This window comes from Leptonychotes weddellii, chromosome 1 (genome assembly GCF_054177405.1).
Source record: "Leptonychotes weddellii isolate Sample4059 chromosome 1, ASM5417740v2, whole genome shotgun sequence".
NCBI lineage: Eukaryota > Metazoa > Chordata > Mammalia > Carnivora > Phocidae > Leptonychotes > Leptonychotes weddellii.
Genome location: NC_138369.1, coordinates 165,210,125 through 165,219,807, shown reverse-complemented (window position 1 = coordinate 165,219,807; position 9,683 = coordinate 165,210,125). Strand labels below are relative to the sequence as shown.

Here is a 9,683-nt window from a genome sequence, read left to right as displayed (position 1 = left end):
ATACTTTCACCTGAACAGTTTGATCCCCTCAAAGCAGATGTTCCTAGGCTATGGTTCTTCTCCCTGCATCCCCACTCCCCCGGTGCCTCCTTATCTAACATAGGAGCGTTGGATGGTAAGAAGAGCAGGGCCAGTTCTGCTTTATTTTGATGAAAATATGGAGGATTCCTCCCCATCATTTTGGAAGGAACTGGGCCACTTCTTCAACTGGAAATAGAATAACCTAGGGTGTGGAGCAAAGATAAAGAAGCTATCATTTATACTCTGGAATAGAACAGAAAGGAGTAGGTTGAATGTTTTGAGCTAAAGCAGTGGCTCACATCAGAATTAGGGTGAAAAACAAATAACTAAAGGGGAGCTGGGGAGCATGCTGCCTTAATAATCTGTACCCAGTTACTTGTGTGGGCTGTCAACACCTATTTTCTCCAAGGCTGCCCCATTTTGTGTACAATATAACAAAGCCATTTTAGAGTTAAGGAATATCACCAAAGTCATATGCAACATTTTATTCCCTTTTGCATCATGAAGACATGGATTTCATGTCACAGACGGGACCTTCTTCATCACTTCATTGCCTTTGTTTGGGGAATCCTGCTGGTTACTCATTTAATCGTTGGCATGGCTCCCGCTGAATGCGAGTGCTGTGGCAATGTGAGCATCTTACAAGTTTTTCTGCTAGAATTGCTTTGTTGTTAGGAATGGAAGCAAAATGAAAGCGGATATATTTTTAAAAATGTACTTATATAATCGCATTCCAATTTCCCTTTTTTTCTTCATCCTTATTTGGGGCTTTTATTATTTAACTTATTAATATCTCTACTTGGTGATTTGAAACTGTCACTGGCAAACCATGTATTTACAGTTGCAGGCATTCAGGGAAAGTTACATTTTGTATTATCCTTAGGCATTATAAATTCCTGAGTGTTATGCAAAGCATTACCAGAATGATTTGCACAACAGGGGGTTCAGTTTTTAATAAAAGTGACTCTTATTTTTAATTATAGCAATTAAGATCTTCTTATTGGCAGGAAGACTACTGCTTTGCAGTCTTGAGGTTGTGCTTCTGTGATTCCACTGGGCGTAGAATATATCCTACTCTTTGGGCTGTGGTTATTCCCATCCCAAGATTATTGAACATAGATAAGTAATATACAGAAGGCACAATTCTTCAAAAATATGTCTGCGGAACTGTTTTTATCTAGATGGGCTCAGATTCTTATCATATTATAGGAGAAGGAAAGAGAAGGCAGCAATGCATAAGGAATGAGTATGTATCTCTGTGGAAGATACTTGGTTGAAAATATTTTGCCACTATAACATATTGTGAATGGATATTACACTTCAGCTTGGGAACATGCTTGAACAATATGTTTTAAACAAATGACACGTTCATTTTCTCACCCTCTATATGTGATCCTCTTAAAGGAGAAAACTCATACAGGAATTAACACTGCCAAAATGCCAAGTCTGTGACAGTTCTATTTCTGTGGGAGACCTAATTAAACCTGAAATTTTCCAAATTTTTAACGACATCATTTATGCTGTAATTAACACTTTTTACTGGTAAAGATGGTTGTTTTCAGATGAAGTGTTTCATCTTATTGTGGTTAAAACTACAAAACTGAAAGAATAAAACCATAATTACGAAAATTTCCTAGCCACAAGTTTGCACATGAGCCTGCTCTACACCTGAGCAACAACAAAAGGTAATTAAATGCAGACGAGGATGAGATTGCAGAATCACAGAGCACTGCCTGGTGTTTCCATCTTTCTCGTATATTTTAACAATATTTGCAATTTGGCAAGCTATTTTGATGATGGCATTATTATAAACCTATAAAAATGTGTATTTTGAGCAGATGGCACGGCAAACTACAACAGTGTAGATGATGAAGAATCAGAAAACTATATATAAATATTATGATGACACCTGGAAGTCTGTACAATTTATATAAAGTAGCATAACATTGGGAACATATGAATCTGTAGTCTGATACACACACACACACACACACACATCCTCTTAGATAAAAGTGTTAGGCTAGACTAGATAATACTACAAGGACCCAATAGGTAAATAATCAAAAGTATTTCTTAATATTGCAATATTTGCAGTATGTATTTCTAAATTTCCATATTTCACCCAAATCTGTTTAAATAAAAAATATAATAAAGAATAAGAGCTCCACTTTTGGTAGTTTTCTTTTAAGTGGAACAAGGTTGGAATAAATGAAAAAAAAACCTGATAGTTCCACCTTATCGGTCATCATAAAAAATGAGGAGAAAAAAAGACATAGCTGTTAAAGAATGATCTGATCGGTTGTATTGATGGGCAGAGAAAAAAGTGCGGAGAACCGTACCTCAAGTTGGCACAGCCCACTGAAAGCAAATTTGCTGTGAATGATGATAATTTGTACTGAAAGAAATTAGTGCCAATTTGATTAGGAATTGCCCTTCTGTTCAGATTTCAGTGGCTAATGTATCCTGTCGTGGTTACAGCTTTATCGAGGATATAGGAGTGAAACAAAAATGATTCAGAGAGGAAAGAATGATTATAGGGCACATTCTACCCTGATTTGTATTATTTTTTTTTCTGGCTACAAAAAGGAACACAAAAGAGATGATATTAATTTTATCTTTCAGGAAGAACTATACATTTTCTCTACCTGCAGGGCATTATGATAATTTATCCTAAGCTTGAATGATGCATGAAATGAAAAGATTTCTAGCTCCTTTTTCCTCTTCATCTTATAAGTAAGAATAAGTGATCTTCCATTTTTTAAATAAATAACTTTTATACAGAACATACTCTGATTTGTAAAGTGCTTTCACAATTTTTATTTTACTTAATTTTCACAACAATTAAAACAAATCACAGGAACATTAACAGAATCTGGGTCCTCATGACAAGTATACTTTTCCTTATGTCCCTCATAGGGGAACTGAACCACCATGGCAGCTCTAATTGGCTCTCCTTCCATCAGTAAATCTGCACAGTTCTTCTAAACTTCTGCAGAGATTCTATAAATAGATCATACTCAGTATTTTCTTAACCATTACATGTCTGAGGTATTAAGAAAGTGTCAGCTCTCCCTTCATTATTATTAGATGACAAAGTTCACATCCCTTCTCCCTTGAGTTTTCAAGTATAATTTGTGCATATTCCATCGAAACCTATCAATCTTCAATTTGTGATATAAATCAACTTAGAAATTAATTAATCATCACCTTTGCAAAAAATATTGTACAAGATGGGCAAAGCTAAGATAATAGGGAAGACGAAATAAAGAATATCTTTTTTTTTTTTTTTTACAAGAGAACAAATCTACACCTTTATTTACTTTTCATTAAATTTAAATCCTTGAGGGGTACAGCATCACACGGATTCTGTGGCTACTGGCTTTAGCAGGAAGGTTGCTTCGGAATTTGGCACGAACCATGCCACTGTTTCCATGAGCACGAGTTACTTTTCCCCAGACTTCTCTGGTTTTGTTTGGTTTGCCACCAGGAGTCACTGTGTTGTTCTTTGCTTTGTACACATAAGCACATCTCTTGCCTAGATAGAATTCCGTTTCATCTCGAGCATAAACACCTTCGATTTTAAGAAGAGCTGTGTGCTCCCTCTGGTTCTGGAGACCCCGCTTATAGCCAGCAAAAATGGCCTTGGACCACAGCCTTCCAGACATTATTTGGCATTATAGGAGTCCTGTTCCCAGCAGGCCTCCACAGACTCCAAGATGGCGGAAAAAGAAAGCAAATAAAGAATATCTTAACCTGATCATTTATAAGACTCACTTTCTCCATTTAAGTCTCTCAAATACCATCTTTCCAAAGACTTCATTCCCCACTCTAAATAACTTAGAGCCACACACACAACAACTTACACACCATACCATATACTCATCCCTGTTTTATTTTCCTTTAGAGCAATTATCACAACCCATGTTTTATTAGTACTTGTTTGCTTATTTTGTCTCTAATAGAATGTTATCTTGATAGGGTCAACCATGTTGCCATAGATCTAAATAATGCCTGGCACATGTTACTTACAATAACTAACACTTAAAGAGTTCTTGATACCTCATTCATTAATTTTGCGATGAAATAGATACTACTAGCTTCTCCATTTCAGATATGAGAAACCTGAGCACAGAGTGGTTAAGTACTTTGTCTAAGATCATGCAACTAGACCTGGTAGAGCTGCAATCTGAACCCAATAAGTGTGGCCCCAGAGTCTATGCTTTAACCACAGTGTTGGAGATCCTTAAGTTATATGTTTGGATTAATAAATTGATTAATAAAATTTTATTATTAATTAATTCTTGAGAAGAAAATAGACCCATGGCCTTAGCCCAAAATCAATTAATTTGGAACCTAAAAAGAGATGGGCATTTATTCAGGTCTTTCGTTTAAAATTCCCCTAAGCCACCCGGTCAAGAAACTTTATCGTTGGGGTGAGTGTGTGTGTGTGTGTGCTCCTGTACAGACTTACCTAATCTTTTATAAAATGAGACCTGCTATTAGCCAACTTGCTAATTAGGGTCATGTTTACCCTGACAGACAAACAAAGCATCTACTTGATTATTTAGAATTATTACTTCCCATGGTAAGATTCCAAGCACTTGAATTTCAGAACTGAGCCAATTATCTTCTAGGTCTCAGCCAGCATTCCACTCCTAGTCAGGGCAGAAACTGAGAGCTTGCCTTAAGTTACTAGGTTTTCTTTAGCTGACATGATCAGTTGTCACAATAGACCTACTGTTAGCATCCAAAGACTTGGCAATGAGTTCTTCCCCTTTGCCTGGAGTTCATAGTTTAGTAATAGCAGGTATATGATATACGTTCTAACTTATGCAGGTTTAAAATAAAAAACACATTGTTGTAAGTATTTGTAAAAAATGTGATGACTACCTTTGTCTCCTCTAACTAGGTGCAGTTTTAAAATGTACTCAGGTTTTTTTTTTATCTATGAGTCTAAGCTTTTAGGTGAATCTCATTTCCAAAAGTTGCTTATCTTTTGTTGGTCTGCCTGATCCTTCTGAAGCTGGAGTCTGTGTGGTGCACTTTTGTAGGCTTCAGCTCTGATCTGCTCTGCAGCCTGGAACAAGATGAAAAATGAACTGCAAAATCTTTGAGAGTCAGGGCTACCTGCAGTTTTATTTACTCGATTTATAGCTCTAACCCAAAGGAAGGTCTTAAGGATTGCAGTAATAAATAACATTCATTTTTAATAAAAATAAATAGAACATGCCAGTCCCTTCCAAAGTCTTACCCTGCACATAATCTCAGTAACATGAATTCCTGATGTTGATATTTTACTATTTGGAATGTTCAGTCTATGGAAGCTCTGATACATTTAAAAAGTAAAAATGTTTTAATATTTACTATGGGATTATTTATTTTAGAACAAAGTGCCCACTGCCCATGTCCTTAGGTAAAGGGAAAATGATGCATTTATTTTCGGTATGAGTAAATCATATGGACTTAATTTGTACTATATTTTAGCAGTAATGATATGACTCCATTTTAAGCTACATACAAAGCAGAAATACATTTGCCAAGTTATAAGCATACTCTTCACATCTGAACCAGTTCTTTAATGTAATACTTAATAAAAAGGCTGAATAGCATCTGGTTTAGTGCATGACATTTCATAGGATCCAAACATACATCTCTGAATTGGCTGAAAACACAAAATATACAGAGACTTTTTTTGAATGATAGTTGATTTCCTGTCACTGAGGGAACACTTAATCTAGAGTGAACTTTTTCTAGTGCATTCTTCCCTTAACTTATACAAACAACATCTATTAGTAGTAATGCAAACATACACAACACACTCCAAAAAAGAATGGGAAAAAGTACTAAAAGAGTAAAAAAAATCAAAAATATTTTAAATATCTTTAAGTTGTTTGTTTGTTTTAATTAAACACAGCACTTGCTCAGTTAAAGTAAGTAAGTACTGAGTGTAATCCATTCCTGGTCTTATCCCAGGTTTAATGAATAGGGTACCACTGAGATCAAAGAAATCCAAATTCCCCTCTCAAAACAAAGCCACATCCATTGTCCTGACACCAGTAAATGGTGTCATAAAGGTGATGGGTATGGATTCAGAAATCTCATCTTTAGTAATAAAAGCCTAGACCAGAAACACAGAAGCTTCCAACTACCACCTTAGTGCAAGTAAAATAACTATAGTCCCTGGAATCTCCTCCATAAGAAATTATTAAACCTTCACTTTTGGGGAGAACTACTTGTGATTTTCTGTTTTCCCACAGTAATTAGTAGGTAACACTAAGTATTAACATCTAACATATTTGAGCCTTTACTACATGCTAGGCACTGTTCTAAGAGACACATATTAGCTTTGGTCCTCACAAAAACCTTATGAGAACATGAGAAGAGGGATTAAGAAAAAATCACCAGCTCCTGTCCAATGTTCAGTATCCTTCCTTGCATCACTTGACCCCATGCTTTCCTCCTCTGGCTTTGTTAATATACTCCTGAAGCCCACATATTGGTTCCTGGCCAGAGGTAAACACACAATCACCTTTTCTGGGGATGCAGCACCTCACCATAGTTTTGACATCATGTCCCCAAATGTAACTGATTTGTTAACAGGAACTGAGAGCTCTGTGAGTTGGAGGACTGGGAGAGAGAGAGAGAGAGAGAGAGAGAGAGAAAGGGAGGGAATACCCTTCCATTTTACATCAGATGTGCTCTATCTAATCCCACTTAATTCCAAAGCTAGATGACCAGCTGCCGCCATCCAAGTCCTTTTCTCCTTTGCCTGGCACACCCAGACTAACTTTCTCCTGGCCCTGAACTCAGCTAAATCTGTTTCCTCACAGGCCTGACCCCATCCCCAGGCATCTGCCCTAATAAGAGAGAAGTCAGAGTGTTGCCTGAGAGATAAAACTGAGAGAAAGAAATGAAGAAAGTTACCAGTGAGCCCCCTCTAAAGAGCAGAGCAGCTCTTAAGTGAAGGCAAAAGAAGCCAGAGTTGAAGAGTGATCACCCATCAAATCAAAGACCATCCCTGCTGCTCTACCCACAGCCCCAGCCACAACTCTGGCCCCAGCTGGGTCAGCCAATGTGACTGCCATTGGCTCAAAGGTGGCTGAAGAGAAGACTCCTGGTGAGGAAGAATCCTGATGGCTGGAAGCTGAGGAAGCCAGAGAGAAGGAAGAGGAACTGCAGAGGCAAGCAGAAGAGAGAGAACAAAGCAGCAGGAGATGGAATACATTCAGAAACATAAAGAAGCTCATGTTCCTGAAGAAGAGAAAATTGCAAGGAACAAGAGAGGCATTTCCAGAGAGAAGAACAAGAGCACATGGAGATAAAGAAAAAAAACCTGACATAATATGAAAAGAACTAGAATTAAAGCTATAGATTAGAAAGCTGCTGACCCAGGAAATGAAGGTATAACTTGGTAAATATTTGTCCAATGAGAAATAACTATTATATTGATGAACAATAAAACAGGAAATGATTATCTAGTGCTATATATACAATTACCAAAAACTTAGTAACTTAAAACAATGTAATATTATCTCCTCCAGTTCCAGGATCTTACTGTTGGTGATACCATGGATATATTTGTCCTCAGATTTCTTCTATCTTGTAGAAGCTACTGTATCAACCATTTGTGCGTGTGTGTGTGTGTTCTCATCACCAAAGCTATAATACAGGAAGCATTGATTTTGTCATTTGAAAGGGTAATATACCCTCCACAGAAATGATAACTTGCCACTTATTATGAAATCTGACCTCTGTGGTATAGGAGTGAAACTTCTGAAGATCAATGTGATATCTTGGAGTGGGGGGAACACCATTTAAAACTAAAGTTGATGAAGGTCACTCTGTCTTATAATTCTCTCCTGTACCATTTCCAGTTACTGGTGGAGAAATTAAGAAATGAAAGATCAACATTTTTATTTCTTCTCTGAGAAACAGTGAGCCATGAGGAGATCTTTTAGTTTAGCAGAGCAAAACAGTGAATCTATGGCTATATACGGTGGTATAGTTAAAGAACTTTGCACAATTAAATTGAGATAGATCTCAGAGAAGAAGGTTGGGAGATTTAAGGATGAAGCCAAATACTTGGGCAGAATCAAAACAAAGGTGATCTACCATATCTGCATTCATGCAAAGAGTGATAACAGCCTGGAGGATAAGATGGAAATAAAATGGAGTGGATTGGAAGTCACAACCTGGAGTCAAAGGGGTCCTTGTGACCAGGAACCTCCAGAAATCACATATATTTAGGGAGCGCCTTCGTACAGTCCTAGGACAGTGGGTCCAGCTCATTTTATTCACGTTTCATAGGATAAGATGACTTCAAGTGATATCTAGGTTACCATTCTATGTTATAAGCTTCTTGACGAGTTACTTCACTCTAGAAAATTTTAACTAAGTTGGGATACCGTTGCCTTATTGAGAATCATATTTTAGACATTCTGTGCTACTTTCTGGTTTACATGTGCTTTTTTTTTTTTTTTGTCACTATCCTACATGTCAAAACTTCAAGTATTTATGTGGCCAAAACCACTTAATGAAGATAGCTCCTCAACTGGACTTCAACTCATATGTTCTGTATCCTGTGTCTCATTGCAATGGCTAGTGAGTAAACTGAAGAATTTTCTGGAATATGATTAGTATAAATGCAACTATCTAGTAGATACTATATCTAATATAGACTTTGATAAATGTTATCCACTGATGGACAGCAGGATGCCTTATTAAAAATATATGAAGGAAATGAATCCCAAATTAGTTCACATTATACCATATTTTTCAATGTTCATTATTCAGCAGATATTTTAAAAAATAAACATTAAATATGAATTTCAACAGATTTGGTGTTGGCATCTGTACTTCCTACAAGAGGGAATAAAACTTTCAGGGAACTCAAATAAAACACGTAGAAAATCACAAACTAATACATTTATTAAAAAGATGTGGAATGGTCAAAAGAGAAAGATTTTTAAATTATCCAATAGTCAACATTATGAAATAGAAAACATGACAGCTGTTTTATTACTTTCCTCAATACTTTTTGCTACATACTCACCCTCATATTATTATGATTCTTTTCGAACTGATACAATGTACATGTATTTACCCTTACTATTAAGTCAAAGAACCTTAGTCAAGTCTGAAAGGATGAACTTGGTGGTTGTGAAGTTAAAAAAAAAAAAGAGAAAGAAAATTAATTTTTAAAACAAATAGCTTGCTGTATTTCCTTGATCTAATTTCTCTTAAGGCTGACACCTCATATTACATCACAGTTGGGTTAGTGAGCCATCATCATCTCCTAGTTTACAAAGTTGAGAATTTAACATGAAATGCTGCTCTGAACTTCTCAATGAATAGCCCTACTCTCCATGACTAAATTAAGCACATGAGATAATGCATCAACACTTTAAGGTCATAGTTTTGTTTAATGTATATAAAACATCAGTGTAGCAGGTGGTACCCTGGGGTTTCTCCATTTCTCTGCAGCACATGTATTAATACCAGTGTATATGCAAAGGGGCCAAGGAAAACTGTCACATAAATATTTATTTAGGAGAACTTAATTTTTTTTTTGAAGGCGATAAAAATGAAGTCTTATAGTGATAAAGGGGGAAAAACATTAAGTCAACTAAGTCAATATTTGAAGAGGGAGGGTGAATACCAAC

The 9,683-nt window shown here is 36.4% G+C and overlaps 1 pseudogene; it reads right to left on the bottom strand.

Moving 5' to 3' along the window:
• Window positions 1-3,319: 3,319 nt before the first annotated feature.
• LOC102741924 (large ribosomal subunit protein eL33 pseudogene) lies at window positions 3,320-3,751 on the bottom strand (annotated as a pseudogene).
• Between the last annotated feature and the right edge of the window lie 5,932 nt (window positions 3,752-9,683).